This window comes from Megalops cyprinoides, chromosome 25 (assembly GCF_013368585.1).
Source record: "Megalops cyprinoides isolate fMegCyp1 chromosome 25, fMegCyp1.pri, whole genome shotgun sequence".
NCBI classification, from domain to species: domain Eukaryota; kingdom Metazoa; phylum Chordata; class Actinopteri; order Elopiformes; family Megalopidae; genus Megalops; species Megalops cyprinoides.
Genome location: NC_050607.1, coordinates 11,493,304 through 11,510,874, shown reverse-complemented (window position 1 = coordinate 11,510,874; position 17,571 = coordinate 11,493,304). Strand labels below are relative to the sequence as shown.

The 17,571-nt window shown below is 44.2% G+C and overlaps 1 pseudogene; it reads left to right on the top strand.

Moving 5' to 3' along the window:
* The first annotated feature begins 4,968 nt into the window (after window positions 1-4,968).
* On the top strand, window positions 4,969-16,895 carry LOC118771703 (annotated as a pseudogene).
* Window positions 16,896-17,571: the final 676 nt, after the last annotated feature.

Here is a 17,571-nt window from a genome sequence, read left to right as displayed (position 1 = left end):
AATGGAGGTGCGGCTGTGCAAAAGGCATCTGTTCGCTACTTAGCAATTAATTTGTCATGAATGGAGATTAAACATAAATATGTAGCCTACTGGACGGGGACCGAGCAAAATATAGAGCTAAATTACATCTTGAACACAAATAACATGGTGAGGTGGGAGGTACTTTATTTTATGTGACTGATTGCGGTTACATTAATACCTGTAGATGTTTCCTCAGGTTTGACATCGAGCATTTCGATGTTGACAGCATTTTCACCACTGGTAAACAAGCTTCACACTGTAATGTTAGAGCCCTTTTCTGATTTCAGAAGGAAAATATTGCTGAATTTCCAGCAATGAAAGGCGTTCTTGTCCGAAGACATGGCCACCCGCCTTGGCGTGGTCGGCTGGTCACAGGCATGGCAGACTCAGGTTGCTCAGAGCGATGCGCAATGATTTGATTGGCAGACAAGAGGCAGTGCAAATTCAAACAAGAGAACCAATCAAAAAAAAACACTCAAAGTTTAAGTGCATACTACCAAATGAATGGAGTCTGTCTAAGACGTAGAGACAGCTCCTTGTAAACCATCCTACCCTTGATGGTGTTGCACTCAAATTTGTCCCAACGGCTTTGCTGACCCGCGTTGTCCGGAAACAGGGTGCGAAAAAACAGGGGGTCTCGGGGGGGCCGAGACCCCTTAATCAGTGGCAGCTGGTGAGCTGGAAACAGGGGAAGCCAAAACACTACCTTTAAATCTATTAGGCTATTACTTTCAACCTGTTCCCCTATATCCTCCTTGATTTAACAATGAAACAAATAATTCACAGAATATTTAAATATTATTACATCGACACCAATCACGTAATTAGAATAAAAGATTATGCTCGCGAAACACCGCAGATTGTCTGAAATCTGTGTGCTATTGCGAAAGCTACAGCATGAGATTGTTTAATTAACAAGGATGGCAATTTGAATAATTAAGTGGCAAGTAATCCCAAAGCTCTCTCTTATAGCTTTCTTGTGTTACAAAATTCAAATTACAAAACAGAGCTAAATTTAGGTAAATCGATTTAAATTACTCAGAATAAACTTTTTTGTTTTATTGTTAACCAAGGAGGATAAAGGGGAACAGGTTGAAAGTAATGACAGATTTAAAGATAGTGTTTCCCCCTCCCCTGTTTCCAGCTCCCCAGCCGCCACTGGATGCAAGTGATATTTTTCAGCCCTGGAAGCATTTCACTGAACTTTGGAGGTGTGCTCCCACATCAGGTATGACTAAAGGAGAAAAAAAAAAACACGGGAAGAAACCTAACGCCACATAGCGGGGGATCACTGTTATTGCGCTAAAAATAGCTATTCGATATATCGCGTCGGCTATATCGCCCAGCCCTAGTTAAGAGGGGCGCATTTCAAAGAACCAGAAATATTGAACAGAATGTGGGCTAACACTGCGGAATTATTTCCTCCAGCACTATACAGGAAAAAAGACATCTCAGAGCATCACTGGACTTCAGCAGAAGAACACAAATAAGCTACACTTCTGCTCACCTGCCCACCTTGCTCTCAGTGTGCCGTTACCCAACATAACGGTCTGCATTTCAACTGCTCGAGTCTCATCTACCACTCAAGCACTGCAGACCCCTGCTCATCTCTTCATACTGCCTGCCTACACTCTCACCTCATGTTTGGCCACAAATACATGCCCAAGTATCGCTTCCCAAATGTGTGCAGCAGATCACTGGCTTGGAGGGAAGGAAGACGTCCCTAAAGCTCCAGCTTTTGTTATTTTTGTTTTGGAGAGGCCACAGTATGAAGATGGGGATCATACAGGGAATGGCACAGATTACGTTCTGAACATTGTGTGGGAGGTGAATGCTTATTTTGTGGTGAGCTGTTGTGGAGATGTGAGCAATACTTTACTACCAAGAGCAAATAATTGTTAAAGACAATTCTGGCTATTGCATTATACATCTACTTGCACTTATTCAATTGGGTCCAAATAGAATGTACCTTCACACAGCACCTTGTAACATGTCTTTGGTGTGGAACAGTGTACCTAGACACACCTCTTGCTGGCCACAGGTTCAGTACAGCTGGTCTACAGCAAGCAGTCAGTTGAAATACATGTTAATGCCATTTGTCAGTGTAGCACCCCCTTGCTGTACTGGCATTAAAATGAGGGAGCTACCCTGAGTTCCTTTATCAGACAATATATTATCGTCTCCTTTTTAACATGCTGAATTCCCCAGCATATGTATGTGACTCACCATATAATGAACTGAACTCTTACCCTCCTGGTGAAGAGCTAGGTTAATACTGTAAAGCTAGCTGTGAATAAACATTCAAATGCAATAAAGTTATTTTTACCACTTTGAATCACAAAAGGCTTACATCAAAACGGAATACACTTCAAGTTCAATACGCTTTCAAATAGGCTACCCATAAATTCAATAATGGGTCCTTAAGACCTCTATAAAAGAAAAAGCCGGCAAACCATAAAATACCCCATTCAGGTGTGTTGCACGCCTGCCTGCTGCAGCTCGCGTTCGTTGTAGCCGAAACCTGTGACGGCTCCTTCGCTCTACCGGGCAGAAAGAGAAACTCCCTCACAGGTTTGACGGGTGTGACGGGTGTGACCGCGGCCGCGACTCCTCTCTCCTGAAACCCCGTGTCGAAGCGCAGGGAAGCCTCTCTCATCACCGCCTCCTCCGCGTTACTCGCACAACTTCGAGTTCATCGTGCCGGCGAACCAGCGAAGTCCCCGAACAGTTCAGAAGAGCTAGCCATCTCACTTACGTTCGCCAAACTGAGCTAAACCAGCTGGCGGGCTAGCAAAACGTTGACTCCTCGCCGAAGAAATTGTTCCAAACCAGTCCGACCGTCAGATATAATAACTCATAAAGTTCGTTGGTTGTGCGCTTACGTATTACATCACTCAAAACACAATAAAAATACGTGGGTAACATATTTACTCTTTTTAACTCATGGCTTTTACAGGAGTAACTACTCCCCTGCATTCTGTTCACTCTCCGCCACCCTTCCCTCTCGTATTTACTTCTCGCTAACCGCCTAACTTCCAACTCACTTCTGATTGGTCCATTAAATACAAATGACTTAACTTACAAATTTAACCCCGTTTTCTTCGTGTACAAATCAAAGTATTATTACAGCAATATCATCACTATGAATTTAGTCTTTGACAACCAAAATATATCTCACCCTATGTAAATATTACAGCCCATGAACTTAACCAGGATATTACACCCACTCTGCAACTTACTCTATTTATGAGTGCATCAACTTAAATTATGACCTTATTTCCCATAGCGCTACATCAGTACTGTTGCAAGTATGAACAACCACATCAACATAAATGAGAATTTTGATCGTCAAAACACGATTAAACTAAAAACTTTTCATATAGCGCGCGGGAAATCATTCCATTGACGGTGAATGGCATGAATGGATTGAAAACGTCAGAGAGCACAATCATGTCTTGATTGCTTTCAGACCGGCGATGAAAATCACGTGTCGGCCAGCGCTAGAGAGGGGGAGAGGGGCGCAGCTGGTCGTATGCTCTACATGGGGTGTCAGAGGAAGTCGGCGGATATAGAAACCCATCTGGAGCAGCAGCAGTTTATCGATCGTGTCCTTCTGTTGATCAAGTCGCCTCATATTTACGTACTAATGAATACTTTCCTTACAAGCACGAGGGTAGTCTATTCTTTTTGTGGCGTTAAGACACAGAAATTCGCCAATGCTGTTCGCTGAATATTGTCTGCTTTCCTTAAGATACCGTGACAAGGCGGATTGCGACACAGGCTACTGTCCCCTGATGTGAACAAAAACGAAATCCCATTCGCACAAACAGACACACTGGCCGATTTATTCTGAAATAAATAAGCCGTTTATTTATATAGCTATTTTCTGTTATTTTTTTCTGGATTTTAGTACACGTGCTGGTTCATTTAGTTCTTGTCAAACAAGCTTAATTCACTTAAAACACGTCTTCCTCACCGAGTACGTTTAATAATAATGATAAATAATTTAGAGGATATTTACAATATTGATAAAATTCAGTGCTTTGCATTCTGTCATTACAATACACAACAATAACTGACTAAGCCCTCCCCCAGCCAAACAATATGCTCACCAGACGGACCGCCCTTTAGTGCAAGCTGGTGACTGCTTTTCTGGTACAAACTGTATAATCCTAAAGTTCGTACAAGGGAGGCTTCTCCGTGAAAGACTTCGTTGAGAAGTGAGTAGTGCACGCCAGCTTGCATTTTCTAGTCTTGTTTTTCCACTTAAAACATGAGATCGAGTTAATTTGATTCAAGGAGAATTGCAGCATTGCCGCACTTACAAAAACTCCATGAATTCTTTCAGTAAAAATCATGTCCTTTTCTACAGAAATGCAGAAATACAATGTTCCTGCTTTGCATAGCTATAGCTTTAAAATGCTTGTATTTGTGTTATGCTAAAGTTGGGCAATGAACTAAAAACGTACAGACACAGATTGTGCAGTACTTTAAATATTGCATACATTTATAAATCTCTGAATGTTGTTTACACACTTTATTCAGTTCTGTTCGATTTACTGGTCGTTTTCCTGAAGCATGGCAACTAACATGGAGATACTATTAAAAGCAATTGATACAATTCTACCACAAATAACCAGGTTACATAATCAACAATGAATGCATGTGAACTAAATCCTATAGCATCCACAAAGTTCAAAATGTATATTTAAAAAAATAACGTAAAGAGTCATCATGGTTTGCTTGAATGCAAACGGCCTGGGCACATGCTGTATGCTCATTTTAATTGAAGACGATTGCATAATTTCACCCGAAACGTTGACGCACTGATTCACTTCTGAAGTCGGAGCAGGATGTATTAAAACATCGAAAAACGTGATCCCGTTTGATTGGATGAAATGTTGTACTGACGACGTTACCTGCCCTCTCACTTCTCAGAGGCAAATTATGGAGGACACGGTCGGGGAAGCTCCTCCCAGCGGACCCCCAACATCGGGGGCAGGCACCAGGAGCACCGACGGAATGCAGGACAGGGGGAAGTGGGCCAACAAAACCGAGTTTGTGCTGTCCATGGCCGGGGAGATCATCGGCCTGGGCAACGTGTGGCGCTTCCCTTACCTGTGCTTTAAAAACGGAGGAGGTGAGCAGGTGGAGCTCAGCTGAGCTGCTAGGCAGGGGCAGCATCTTCTATCCCAATTCCCTCTTGACGGCGATATTTCAGTATCATTCGGCTTAAGCCTTCCTTTTTTCCTGTTAATGATGTAAGGCTGGGAAGGGAATAATTGAATACTGTTATGATATACTACTATTAACTCCTTTGTGTAGGGGTGGCAGTGTAGCGCAAGGTCAGGGAAGTGGACCTAGGTTCATGCTCATTATTACATTATTGTCATTTAGCAGACAGTCTTATCCAGAGCGACTTACATATGTTACAATTTTTACATGTTATCCATTTATACAGCTGGATATTAACTGCGGCAATTCTAGGTTAAGTGCCTTGCCCAAGGGTACAGCAGCAGTGCGGGGAATCGAGCCATCAACCTTTTGGTTACCAGTTCTGCTCTTTACCACTATGCTACACTGCCACCCCTGTCATAGTTCCTCTGAACAATACCCAAACAGGAGGGATCCAGCTGTGTAAATGCACAGTATGTCAAATTTAATCTGTTTAAACTGTCCAGTATAAGGGCATCCGCTACGCAAATGGGCTCCAATACTGCAATATCTGAATAAAGTCACACATTGCTGAACAGGTCCTGGTGATCTATTGGTTTTCAGGGCAGATGTGCTCTAGGCCAGAATCAAGTTATAATGTGGAGGTGCCCTTGTTAGACATCAGGGTGCAAAATCAAGTCATCCTCACAGACATACAGACACACACACTGCTAGTCTTCCAAATGTCATAGGAGGTTGTCCTGTGTCAGTGTTCAACAGCAATGACATTTATTCCATAAACACGCATGCTACTGCTCTAGAGCTTCAGTGGGGTTTCTTGTTCCTATGGAGATAGCCTGAACAGCCCTGAGGTGGTTCCACAGAAAGCAAACATGTTTGGGCAAAGCAATCCATAAGCTTTATCTGAAAGTTGCTTTGTATCATATCGCATTGTATATTTCCACTGTCTTTTGTCCCTCGGTCTTCCTGCCCTTAATCTTACTTGATCCCGGTTAGTCCAGCTCCAGCAGGTAGGCTCCGAGGGTAACTGTCGCCACTGTGCTCCATAGGTGTGTTCTTCATCCCGTACTTCGTCTTCCTCTTCTTCTGCGGGATCCCCGTGTTTTTCCTGGAGACAGCACTGGGACAGTACACAAGCGAGGGTGGAGTCACCGCCTGGAGGAAGATCTGCCCCATGTTTGAGGGTAAGAGTTTTTCCCCATGATATGGCTGTGCCGAAAACATCCTCACCAAAGGTTTGGACCTCCTCCGTCTCCACGGAAGGGTTAATGGGTCATTCATCTGCATCTGAGTTTGGACAAGTACTGTAGTGCACCATGTTTATAAGAACAGGAAGCTAATCATGTAACTCTTAACAAGAGCCCTGCCTGTTTTTGACTCTTTTTTGTCTCATTGTAGGAATCGGATATGCATCTCAAGTGGTTGTCATGTACCTCAACGTCTACTATATCATAGTACTGGCGTGGGCCATTTTTTACCTGTTCAGTTCATTCAGCAACCCACTTCCCTGGTCAAGCTGCAACAACGTTTGGAACACAGGTATGATCAAGGGCTTATTATCAAGAAGTTACTTCTGATCCAGAGACACAGAAAACCAGCGGGAAGCATTCATTTCACTAGCATCCAGAGAAGACCTTCATAAGTTAGGAGAGATTAATCAGAGTCACTGTGGTGCTGAGTCAATGTCTTAGTCACAGACTCAATTCACTTAACTAAGATACTCAAGTTGGGAAGGTTTGCTTTTACGTTTACATGTAAATTTAAGTAGCACATTTATGCAGGTGTTACACTTGCCTTTTCTCAGATATTTCCCAGCATTTCTGCGCCAACCATGGAGGTTGTGCAAGCACTGGGAATTATCAGCAGCCGTTTGCTCAAAGTTTAGAAAAAAACTCAGCAGACTGGGTTTAGTCCTCAGACTAATAGATCCACCAGGACTTGTCTTTCTTACCATGCAACAATATTAAGCTCAGGAGGAAACACCTACAGGTACTACAGCTAAAACACCTGATGGGAACCGTTGCTTGTTGAACCACCTCTGTGGATGTTTGATTGATTTTTTTCCCACACAATTGACTCTGAACCTCTGTCTCTAATCTCCCTGTAGCTCAGTGCCAGAACAGCACTGGTGTACGCTCACCTTACCTGCACAACCGGACGGATGAGTATTACGACAAGTACGCTTGAGAAACTTCCTCTATGACTGAGCATGACCTATATGACTGAGTACAGAGTATGATTCCTTCTCTTGTTGCTGTGATTTTAACACTTTGCCTGAGCCAGATTTTCCCAAGCCTGGGGCAAGACCAGAAAAAAACTCTTTATATTTGTGAAATTAACAATATATTACGTATTATGTTACGTTATTGTCATTTGTCAGAAACTCTTATCCAGAGCAACTTACATAGGATACAATTTTTCTATGTTATGCATTTATACAGCTGGATATTTACTGAAGCAACTCTGGGTTAAATACCGTGCCCAAGGGTACAGCAACAGTGCCCCAGTGTGGAATCGAATCTGTAACCTTTGGATACGAGCCCTGCTCCTTACGACTACGCCACTCTGCTGCCCATATAATAAATGTTACTGACACATAGTACAGCCATTTGTAACATTTTAGAGGGGTGTTAATTGGAAATGTTGGAGGAGGCTGGGAAAGACTGTGTTAAACTGGTAGAGCGAATGTGTTTATCTCAGATTTTTATAGATGCATAGACTTGGCCATTTGGTTATGATGCAGGGATTCACTTTTCTGTGCACAGATGTCCCCAGCCATTGATGGGATTCCAAACACTTAAAATGTAATGCCCAGGTTCACACAAGCGATCATAATATGACCCCTAGTGACGGCATGATCGCAACACGGCATGTTGACGCTGTGAATTTTACAGCTGTTTTGGTTTTGCCTGGTATTGGCAGAAACTAAAAATATGCTAAAAATGTGGACATCAATGTTCTGAATTCCCACAATTCTCTTTCCACAGTGATTACTCACCCATGGACTACACGCATTCCACACCAGAGGAGGAGTTTTGGACGTAAGTTCTTAGCTTCTGCAGGCCCCTATGCAGACCCTTTCTGATTAGGACTGTGTCTCCACACACTGAGCTGTTTCCAAGGGGAACAGGTTTTTCGGTATATCTGCACTCTCTGGAGCTGAGGGGATTGCAAGGCAAGAATCATGAGAAATGCTAAGCTCTTTGGGCGTGTTATTCTATGCTATAGAGCTGTGCCATTCTGTACTATACTATTTAGTTGTTAGCCGCATAATAAGTCAAGTGACCCTGCCGGGGGCCTGGGAGGGGATGAAGTTCTACCTCTATCCAGACCTCTCCAGATCGCTGACGCTGACGTAAGCCGGGTCTTACAGGACCGCAGCCCTGGACAGCTCTCATGTCTGTTATTACCTTTACTGTCCAAAGGCCATACACATAATAAGCCTCAGCTTAGATGTAATAAAGTTGTAGCAGCTGTGTAGTGGATACTGTGTGCAAAGTAGGTAGTCTGTTTCTATGGCAGCAGTTCGCAAAACTGCAAGTACGATAATGGCTTGTGAGTGGTGAGATGCGTGTGAGAATAACACAATGAAAACTGTATTATGCTTTATTGGACATGGGCACAGATGCACCGTCCAAAGAACTGAGGGCCTTCACTTACCTTCGGTGTGACAGATGCCTATCCCATGATGCAGTCTGAGCGTAGAGTAAACAACTGTGCTCCCCGTGAATCATGGGAGAGCCGAGAGTCAAGCAGCGGGGTTGGTGAGGCAGAACAACATTTGGGAAGAGCCTCAGCTATGTGGACCAACTCCCCAGATGCGGTGTGTGCCGTTTGGTCTCCTCTCCGCTCCCTCGGGGGGAACTAAGAAACTGTCAGCATCTGCGTTCGCACGGTGGCTCCCCCTGGAGGAGAAGGCATTGCTGTGTTTAGTCAGGCTGGTGCGAATCACCTCACCTCATATTTGTTATGGGTGATGAAAAATGAAGGGGGAAAAGAGTGATGCTTGCATACAATCATCCCTGTACTCCAGAGGCCCTGCCGACCAGCAGCTTCTCCAGTCCTCTTTAACCCAGGGAAGGGAGGCCACACTGGTTGAGCTGAGGCATGAATTTGGTGAATCAGATGCTTAGGAGCCTGGGTGGATCGTAAGCCTGCAAACACAGCTGACCTCCACAGGGGGGCAGCGTTGAGCGCCCTATTCTATTCCATAGTCATTCACGACCAGTGAATGTAAAGCAATGAAAAACCACATGCTACCACATCGCAGCACAATGGTGGCACACAACTGGGCAAGGAGTAGCAGAAAGAACCAGAGAACGGTGTCTCAGCTGTGGCTGTGTGTGTTTGTATGTATTGTCTATGTGTGTCTCTGTGTGCGTGGTTGGTGTGCATATGTGCTTGTGTGTGTGGTTGCGTGTTCTCCCCCAGGAGGAGAGTGTTGGGTCAGACTGAAGACCTGTTTGTGCCCCTGGGCCCAGTGCGCTGGGAGCTGGCCCTCTGCCTGCTGCTGGCCTGGGTGGTCTGCTACTTCTGCATCTGGAAAGGAGTCAATCTACAGGCAAGGTGAGGGAGGGGGGAACGTGCCTGCCTTTACAGACCAGGGGAGGAGGCATTCACAGACAAGGAGGGGGGGCACTTCTGCATATACAGGCAGGAAAGAGGGTTTGGATTTTGCTATGATATTTTACATTCCAATACATTACATTTCTGGCATTTAGCAGATATTCTTATCCTCAGCGAATTACATAGTTTACAATGTTTACATGTTATCCATTTATACAGCTGGATATTAACTGAGGCAATTCTAGGTTAAGTACCTTGCCCAAGAGTACAACAACAGTGCCCCAGTTGAATCAAACTGGCAACCTTTTGGTTATGAGCCCAGCTCCTTACCACTATGCTACACTGCTGCCTTGGGTCCTTGCGTCTAGCTCCTTCTACAGAGAATATAAAGATGTTATGCAAGCTTCCTGATGTTAAACATGAATTATCATTTATTTGTTGTCAGAAATCTATTAATGGTCACATTCTGGATAAATGCTGGGTGGAAAATAGAATAACTTTAATGGTGCTGGTCTTTGCAGAATAGGGGTCGCAAGAGCAGTAGATTTGGATAGAATCAAGTAAGATTTTGTTTTCCAACTGAAATATGATCCATGCTGTAAATTCATCATTCCAAAGAAACTGCCACTGCAGAACATTTGCTTGCAATGATATGTTATGACAATGAAGATGCACTGTACCTCTGTCACTGTACTACATTACATTATATTCATTTAGAAGACGCTCTTCTTCAGGGCGTCTTCCAGCACAAAAGGACAGAAGTGTATAAATTGAAGTTGAATGAGGGATAGGGTCAGACCAGGCTACGAACACTCCCAGACCAGTGAGTGTGAGCAGAACACTGTTCAAGTCCAACCACTAGTTAACTACCATACTACCATACATCAGTCTCTAGATCACAGAATACAGAGCACATCACAATATTACACGTCATGACAATAATACAGCGTGAATCGGCTTCAAGGTGGCGCGCCGGGTGTGAGAATGTCTGAATTAAACGCAGTGGCTGGTCTGTTCACTGTGCATCTGCGGTTTCAGGTGGTCTACTTCACGGCAACGTTCCCCTATCTCATGCTTCTCATCCTCTTCATCCGCGGCGTGACCCTGCCGGGGGCCTGGGAGGGGCTGAAGTTCTACCTCTTTCCAGACCTCTCCAAGATCACGGACGCCGATGTAAGCCGGGTCTTACAGGACCGCAGCCCTGGACGGCTCTCATGTCTGTTATAACCTTGACTGTCCAAAGGCCGTACATAATGCACACCCTCGGCTTGGCGCTTTCCAGATGAGGGCCGGGCATAGAAATAGCACGACTAGAATGTTCCGGAAAAGCACAGGGTGTGCATGTGTGAATAGGGTCAGATCTGTGTGTGAGGGATCATTGTGCGTTGTGTGGCAGTTCAGCGGCTCTACCATTGCATTCGCTTAGGGATGTTCTGCTCCTTCTTCTGTGGCTTGTCACGCGTCAAAGCAGGAGTGCTGTGCCGTGGCAGGCTGTGTCCCAGGCATCCTCTCAGAGAGCGGATGTGGTATCTCTGTGTGGCGGGACTGTTTTGGGGTCCTCCCACAGTCTAGTGCGGGGCCGCTGGAGCACCCTAATTCCGTGTGCCACACCAGCTCACCTCCCGCCATCACACGGGCCGTCCCGCAGGAAGACGGAAGCGTCCGCCGGCCACAGCGCACACACGGTCGCCTGCGGGAGCCAGCGTCTTCAGAGCCCTCCTGCTGACCCCAGAGCAGTGAGCGCTTGCAAAAACATCCCTCTTTGTTGTGCTATCGGCCTGCTCCACGGGAGCAGTTCAGTTCACAAAGTGGTCGAAGCCACCAACAGCATGAATCACACACGGCATTTGAAGTCAGGCTTGCTTTCGTTTTCTTTTTGTCTCACACATTTGTGGCTGAATTCTGATCTTGGATTTTTTTTCCCCCATCAGTTTGCGGGGTCAAAGGGCACATTCCAGGAACAGATCGAGGCCCACCCTGTTAATATTAACCAGATGCTGACATGCGGTCACCAGATGGTGCCACCGTAGTGCTTTGAACACTTTCCAGTCATAGATAAATTTACTTGTCCAACATGCAAAGTGGGGCCAATCATTATCTTATAAACATTTTCTGTAAGACACAGAGATTCAGTCTAATGGTTGAATGTTTATAGAAGGTACTTTATCAAACAAGAAACTTGCCCAGAAATTCATAAAACTTGGCCTTGATTTGCAGAACTGCATTACCACAAATTAACCAGCAGTGCAATTGGCTATTTAATGTTTATTAAATAGCCAACTGAATTTCCCGGCAGGTATGCTGCTACCTATTAGATCCTACTCTTAATGCTCATGTATCATTCATATAACTGTGGTTTTTCACTATTGATTACTTTTGATTGGATCCATGCACTAAAATATTAGCAACAGATGATGAATAAGAAGTCCATAGTAAATCCTCATACCACTGTTTCTGATGAACATTGCTCTGAACATTTTGATTGGTGCATGGAGCTCTGACAGGCAGTGTTCTCTCTGTAGGTGTGGCGCGACGCTGCGACCGAGGTCTTTTACTCCTACGCTGTGTGTCAGGGAGTCCTGACTGCCCTTGGAAGCTACAACAGATACAACAACAACTGCTACAAGTCAGTGACCACTCACCGTCACCCTAAACGTACCATCCCTAGCGATTCCTGTCACTGATGGCGATGTCACCCTCTGGACTCATTGCGATAATATGATCGGTGATCACATTAGGGGCCCAGTTTCAATGCGCACAGGTTATGACTGAAGATGTAGTCTATGGTCCTGAACAGCAATGTTATTTGCCATTTGCATGCAAACTCAGTTCCACAGTCAGACTTGCTTGTTGCTTGTCCATGAGGTCAGATGAACAAATGAGTATTTTGAATATATTGAAATATTAACAGTCTTAAATATTCAAGCCACATAAACATTTGTGTTGGATTTTTTTTTTAATGTTTTGCTATGGTGTCGTCACCAAGCTGTTTTATGTCCAAGAAAATGAATCTGTAATAATATACCGTGTTTTGTTTTTCAGGGACTGCGTGGCACTTTGCGTTCTCAATAGCGCCACCAGTATTTTTGCTGGTTTCGCCGTGTTCTCTGTGCTGGGGTTTATGGCTGAGGAGCTTGGCCTGCCCATAGAGGCCGTAGCCGCGTCAGGTGAGTAGAAAAGGTCTTATAGCGTCTGGAGGTTTTCTCTTCCCTCTTCCCCCAACACGCGATCAGTTTTACAAGACTTACAGATGCAGGCATGCAACAGATAGAATACCCAGAATTCATTTGGCGATGTTAGTAATATCTGAACACAGAAAATTAACTTCATTGATCCATGCTCATCATGTTTATGTATTCACACTTCCTCTCACTTGAACACTTTTTGCATTTTTGTAGAAGTTGGTGAAATTAAACACTTTGGATGGATCCCTGTTTTTTTCACCACAGTGTATGGGCAGAATTTTGTTTTATGATTATTTAGCCAGAAACACATGCAGAAATATCATTCATATTTCTTTTAAGTGTATTTACGAAGCGGCAGTCAAAATTCCTTGCCATTTAGTTAGGAATGTAGCCAGTGACTACCACAAGAGGGCGCAGCAACCCAGTTAATGCAGTGTTACAGCTAGTCAGAGAGCTCCCTTTTGTGGTGGCATCCTAACACAATTTCACACAACACTCTGATTACACAGAAAACATTACGTTCTTGCAGTGTATCTGGAAAAAAATTCTGACTTTTAAGGTATGAATACAGAGCCGTCTTGTATTTTTTCTTCTACCCTTTTGTATTTTATGTGGATTTGTTACAAGTCCTTGTAAATGCATAGCAGTAATTGGTCCTCCCTCTTGCAGGTCCTGGATTGGCCTTCATCACTTACCCAAAAGCGCTGTCGCTGTTACCAGGAGCTCAGTTCTGGTCTGTGCTCTTCTTCCTCATGATCATCTTCCTGGGCCTTGACAGCCAGGTACAGTTAATATGCAGAATCCTGCATTAGGATATGAAACAGACACAGGGTAAATGCACAGCCCTATGTGTGTGTCTCATGTGCTGTCTTTCATATTTGAAGTGCACACCCATATGTACTATAAGCTTGTGATGTGAGTCAGCGTGATCCCACTCTTGTCCATTTCACTGAGTCACTGGTGCATGCTGGGATACGGCGTGTGAGGAGCAGTGTAATGAAGTCTGTGCGTTTGTGTGCGTGTTCTCAGTTTGTGTGTGTAGAGAGCCTGGCCACTGCCATCACAGACATGTTCCCCCGTGCACTGCGGAGGCCCGGCAGGCGTGAGATCCTCGTCCTCCTCATCGCCGTCTTTTGCTTCCTGCTGGGGCTGCCCCTGGTCACCAATGTACGTTCTGGGGTCGAGGTGGAGCTGGGGCTCTTTATACTAACAGAGAGGAGAAGGGGCCAAGCTGCAGCCAGTGATGATCAGAGCACTGTCAGCAACAAGGCCGTGAAAGGAGCTTCAGAAAAATGCATGAAATAATAATGGAAAATATCTATACATATAGATATATATGTATAGATATATTATGTATATATCTATACATAATAATAATCTATATCTATATATAATATGACGAAATATGAATGAAAATGACAAAAACAGCACTTCCAACCAAAGCCTGTCTGAAGGTTTTGATTAAACACCCATTTATGTTATTTATTACAAAGGAGCCTGACAGTTGCTTCCCATGAGTATTTCGTTGTATAATTATCAGTTCGTGTGCACAATAATGTATATAAATATACATACATACATATATATATATATATACACTAAGAAAGCAAGCAATTGTCAGGCTCTTTTGTAATAACTTCGTAGTGTGTACTTTGCTACGGTGAGAAATTTTGAACAACTTTCAGTAAGACGGTTAATGCTTACTGTTTAGTAAGATAAGAAATGTTGAGCTGTGTGACACTGATCGATGAAACGATTGTGGAAATATTTTGTTGTGTGTTTATGCTGTGTGACTACCAGGGAGGAATCCATCTCTTCCAGCTGATTGACACTTATGGTCCAAGTGGAACAACTCTTTTGTTTATCGCCTGTTTTGAGACCGGTGTTATTGGGTGGGTCTACGGTAAGCGATTCTGTGTTGATTGCATACAGTCATGGATGTTTTGTCCTTGCTAGCGACATATTGAAGATGTGACTCGCATCAGGGTTCAGTTGAACAGAAATGTTGTGTATTCTTTGCTTTCCCCTTCCGGTTTCAGCTTGCCAAAACCAAATGGCTTTCAACATGTCTCCTCTTCTTTTATATCTAATTAGCATTACTGAGAGGAGCTTGTGTTACATTGAAAACACAAGCACTGTTGACTGATCAGTTAAGCAAATTGTTTTGGTTTTCAGGTGCAGATCGTTTCTATGACAACATCGAGGACATGATTGGGTACAAGCCCTTCCCCGTGCTAAAGTTCTGCTGGCTTTTTCTGACTCCGGTTATTTGTGCAGTAAGTGTTCACCCCTCTTCTCTCCATTTGTCTCTCTCTCTCTGTCTTCCTCAAGAGGAGTTTTTAAAAGATGCACACCTTGTCTCTGATCTACAAAATGCATGAAACTAGAGAACTACCATTTCAGTTTTCGATTCTGCCCCGGTCTACCAAGTGTCTGTGACCTGGGGTCAAAACGGAAAAGGATGCAGCAGGGGTCCAATTATGGTGAATTGACAAAATTGATTGCAGAGCTGAAATGTGAGAGACTAGTATTGGAATTGACCAAAAGAATGGATGGGTCTGGAAGTAGACAGTTTGAACTGGAAAGGTTTGACCCTGAACTATAAAAGAGCACCCTGACCTTTGTGCTTGACCTGTGATCTGTTGTGCTCATTGATAATGGCTAACCCAGTACTCACAGCATAGATCCCCAAACCCGGTAGTGCACTCCCTGTTCTTCTCTCCCAATCAAACCTCTTGAACTGTGTTTTGTTGTAGTCTTCTGTTGCTACTCTGCTACAGTGTTGGCTTTGTCCAGGCTGTGCTTTCTCTCCTCTTCCTCACAGGCCACCATGATGTATGACCTGCTGACTGTCCCCGGGCCGTCTGCGACCCGCATCCCCCACTGGGCTATGGGGATCGCTGCCCTGCTGACTCTCACGCCATTGACGTGCATTCCCATCTTCATCTTCAAGTCCCTCTGTCAGGTGGGCCTGTGAGGAAGAGGAGAGAAGAGGCTCGGCAGTGCTGTGTCAGATACATACGCTCACTCACACACACACAGACACACACACACACACACACACACACACACACACACACACACACACGCACACACACACACATGCACACTCATTCTGTCCACCTGGTACTGAAGAAGCCTCTGAAGGTTGTTTTGCTTCAAGACCTGGTGATAATGTGTCCTTTTTCATATTTTTCCCATTTCATGGGATAATTAGGCTGATTTGTCAATGGTGTGAGTAAAATAAGTACTAGAGGACATGGAAAACCTCCAAGGCCTGGAATAAGATTCCAGACCTGCTAAGTGGTTTAAAGGTGGCAGGCTGTGTTAGCCAAGACGTATATTCTTCAGTATAAAATGGGCTTCTGCTCAGCTAAGCTGCACTGGGCTTAACACATTTGAATGTCACATTTTCCTGTTTTTAAAACAGCTCTCGTTGTGTTAATATGTGTGATTTTTGAACTCGATGTTGCAGAAAAGACAGACAGCTTAAATTATTTTCAAGTTATGGTTGGAGCACTTTGCTGTTAGACTGAATAATCAAGTCATCAGACTGCAGCAGACTGTGTGCTTCCATCAGTGATAATCACCGTGGGATGACCTGTTGGTGTACTTTTTACAACTATGTTTAATTTGTTTCAGTGTTGATTCGTAATATTTGTGTGCCTGCTTTTTCATGTCTGGGTAAATGGCTGGTTAACTTACACATATGAATTGTTTACGTAATATGGTACCTTTGACAACAGCGTTAAGCCTTTACATGTCTTGATTGTTAATATCTTTGTGGGTCAGAACGCTGATGGAGTGACTACGCCCTCTAGTGACCTGCGGCAGACGCGTCCGCACCAGCCGCGACTGACCCTGTGTGGACACATCGTCGTCAAGGGAGAGATGATCTCTCACAGAGAGCGCAAGGAGGAGGAGAAGCTGGCCACCAGCGGCCTCTGAGGGAGCCACCTGATGACATCACGGAACCGTCAGTGGATCAGAGGCGCTCTTTAACTGGTGCTTGTCCACTCCATCAGGGGCCGAAGGCTGGCGGGATCCGGCCCCGGGGTTTATCATACATCTGAAAGCTCTCTGATCGGCTTCCAAAGAACAAAACAAGAGCTTCCAACCTCTGCTCACAGACCTGTCTGTCAGCATTGAATCACATCTGCAGGAAGCCTTCATGACCCACTGTTTTAAAACCAACAAGATATTTGTAGGCTATTGGATTTCAGTTTTTCCCCTCACTGGATTCCTCTGGGTCTGGGAGATGACGGTATCCCCATACACAAAACCATAAGAGACTGAAATCACCCATTTAATCATAATCTTCGGAAATGTAGTACAGAGCACTCCCACATCTACATGACATGTGGTCATTCAGGAGTGGTTTGGACTTAATAGTTAAGCCATTCATAATCAGGGTTGGGAGGGTTACTGTATTCCACTACAGATTACAGAATGCTTTCCCTAAAATGTAATTTGTAAGGTACTCTGTTAGATTACTCGAGGTAATTAACCTAATCTATATAATTTGGATTACTTTCTGAACACTGTGTTTTTCAGTTTAACAGTTTTTTTAAAGAATGTTCATCCGACTAAGGTAACAGTTATTTTTAGAATGTTCACTTAGCAT